The sequence below is a fragment of the Protomyctophum bolini genome (genome assembly GCF_963924005.1).
Source record: "Protomyctophum bolini genome assembly, chromosome: 7".
Taxonomy (NCBI): Eukaryota; Metazoa; Chordata; class Actinopteri; order Myctophiformes; family Myctophidae; genus Protomyctophum; species Protomyctophum bolini.
Window position 1 is genome coordinate 45964431 of NC_137868.1, and position 3283 is coordinate 45967713.

Sequence of the window (3283 nt, forward strand, 5' to 3'; positions counted from 1 at the left end):
TACAGGAGTAAATGTTTTTTTATTTTTAGAACACAAATTGTCCTTATGTGATTGTTTATGTACCCGCATGGTTTGCCTACTGGCAACATTTTTTGTCTCTTCCTCCGATAGTGGCGGTTCTGTGGTTGCTAAGCAACCCAGTCCGCTTCTTAACCCCCCCACCTTACCCCCAGGATCGCACAGACTTTTTTGGAAAAGGGAAAAGGGAGACACATGATGTACATATGCATATTACACACTTATTTTTATCCATATTCCACTGCTCTCTGAGCACTTCAAGAACGATATGGCCTGCCAAGGCTGCTATTTCAGAGTGAAATTGTCACATTATTGAATTCCCCTATTATTCGCATTAGTAATGTTAAGGCCTTGGATGATTTTTTCCCTTATCCATGTTCTGGTGGGAATGTTGCTGTGCTTAGAGGGCCCTAATGGCAAAAACATGTTGTAATGAGGATATCCTTAACTCTGTCCATAGTTCTTATGTTGATAATTGCCTTTAAAATTCCCCTTCATCTCACAAAGCCAAGTCCCTAATTGACAAAAATGAGACCCCTACTTGCTGATGGTGGGTTTGACATCAGATAATGAGCTAGCAATGACACAGCTGCAATAAACCATCTCTCACCAGATCCTAAAAGTGAACCGTGGCTATCAGAGAATGGAGGAGACCCCAAGGAGCTAACATTAGGCCTCGAACGGAACTGCTCTACTGACATACTGAGTTATAAGAACAAGTACATTATTTACCATCAGCCTACAATGAGGAACATTTAAAAAAAATAGTGTCAAGCCATTATGATCCTCTGGGCTGTATGACTCCTTTCACATCTCGTGCAAAAATCATAGTGCAGGATCTATGGAACCAGGAAAGAGGATGGGATAACTTCATTAAAACGTATAGCTTTAACTTTAAAACCTCACACTGCATATGTAACTCAGAGTGCACAAATAGGCCCTCCTCATTCCTACAATAGCAACATATAACAAATGCAGGTAAATGCAAGGTTATCAATTCTCCTGTATAATATACTGTATAGGTACATGACACTCAGACTGGTGTCCTGTGATCTGTCACAGGCCCCTGTTGCTAAATAATTAGCACTGTTTGGCTGGAGCCAAGTAGCTTCCAAAAATCACATTCCTACCTTTTGATACGTTCTTTCAGGGGTAGCATATAATGTGATCCTTTATAGTCAACCATAATAACGTCGTTGTGTTGAGGAATGCAGACTTGTTTATTTATTTTACTCACTCATTGACACAGAGAAATGTGTTTCCTGCCACTAAATGAATGAAGTGGAACCTTACTGTCTTAGTGTATCACTCCGCCAGCTTTTTTTATTTAATTTTTTTTATTCGATGCAATTGTGAACAATAGCCAAGTAATACATAGTAAGATACATATCCATTGGCCAATCAAATGGTTCACTGCAGCTCAACAGTCAGTGTGAGGGGTGGTGATTGTTTACCCACAGGGCCGAGTCCCTGAGGGTGGCCTGGTCGCAACGAGATTCCCCCTGTCCGAAACGGACCAGAGACGGCTGAGATACGCCGGGGACCCCCGCGGACCCCCACCCGGGCACGAGACCCACGGGGCCGAGTCCCCGAGGGCGGCCCGGTCGCAACGAGATGCCCCCCAGCCAAAACGGACCAGAGACGGCTGAGATACGCTGGGGACCCCCGCGGACCCCCGCGGACCCCCACCCGGGCACGAGACCCACTGGGCCGAGTCCCCGAGGGCGGCCCGGTCGCAACGAGATGCCCCCTGTCCAAAACGGACCAGAGACGGCTGAGATAAGCTGGGGACCCCCGCGGACCCCCGCGGACCCCCGCCCGGGCACGAGACCCACGGGGCAGAGTCCCCGAGGGCGGCCCGGTCGCAACGAGATGCCCCCCGTCAAAAACGGACGAGAGACGGCCGAGATATCCATTATTTATGGAGCGCCAATAACCATTTGAAAATATATTTAAATTTCAATAGCTGTCTCAGTAGAAATTTGTAAATGGCTTTTGGGAGGACCTGGTTGCTGGTCCTAAGAAGACCCATGGGGGAGGGTAACACATCATACACACACACTCGGTCCTAAGAAGAACCATGGGATTTTTTTTTTTTTTTTTTTTTTTAAGGGGGCTAGTGAATCATGGGGTGTGTGTGATATGAAATGTCCAGTACCTCCCCAGTGCCTCCCCAGTGTCTGCCCAGTGCCTCCCCAGTGTCTCCCCAGTGTCCCCCCGAGTGCCTCCCCAGTATCCCCCTGAGTGCCTCCCCAGTGTCTCCCCAGTGCCTCCTAGTGTCCCCCCAGTGCCTCCCTGAGTGCCTCCCCAGTGTCTCCCCAGTGCCTCCTAGTGTCCCCCCAGTGCCTCCCTGAGTGCCTCCCCAGTGCCTCCCCAGTGTCCCCTCAGTGCCTTCCCAGTGCCTCCCCAGTGTCCCCCCAGGGACTCCCCAGTGCCTCCCCAGTGCCTCCCCAGTGTCTCCCCAGTGCCTCCCCAGTTTCCCCTCAGTGCCTTCCCAGTGCCTGCCCAGTGTCCCCCAGTGTCCCCCCAGTGTCTCCAATAGCAATACAAGAGCAATAATACAAATTAATCTTAATTTATTAATGTTATTTAATGAATTAATCAAATTAATTAATGAATCAAAAGTTGATTGAAGTTATTATATACTTAAAGCAGCATTAGTATGTAACTTTCCTCTTCTACCCTGGATTTGAACCCGCTTTCCTGCGTGCTGAAAACTTTAGCATTGAGCTAATCGAGCCGAACTGCTTGCTCGGGGGATAAATTTAATCTTGACCATAAGGTCCAAATTCGAGTCAGATCCTGTGTCTAGGTGAGACATGACCTTTGACACGATCTAAATGTCTCAACAGAAGAGCAGGGAGACAAAATACAACCAGCCCAATTGTATAAGTTATATTGTATTAACATACTCTACCATACAGATTGGACAAAATGTAATTGTATTCATTAAAAAAAGAGTTACATTTTCCACCACTGCAAAACTACTGCCATTTGAGGCATTGATTTCTAATTTCTGCATTTATGGTTTTACTCCTAGGTTTAGTTTAGTTTATTTAGGATCCCCATTAGCTGTTACACCTGGCAACAGCTATTCTTCCTGGGGTCCTCACAGAATAATATACATACACAAATTTAAATAAAAACAACATTACAGATATCATAAAAGAAATACATTAAAGCATAACAACCACGGTTAGTGCATTCACTCTAGATTACATTAACTGGTATATTGACAGGGTAAAATGCCTTTTACCCTTAATTT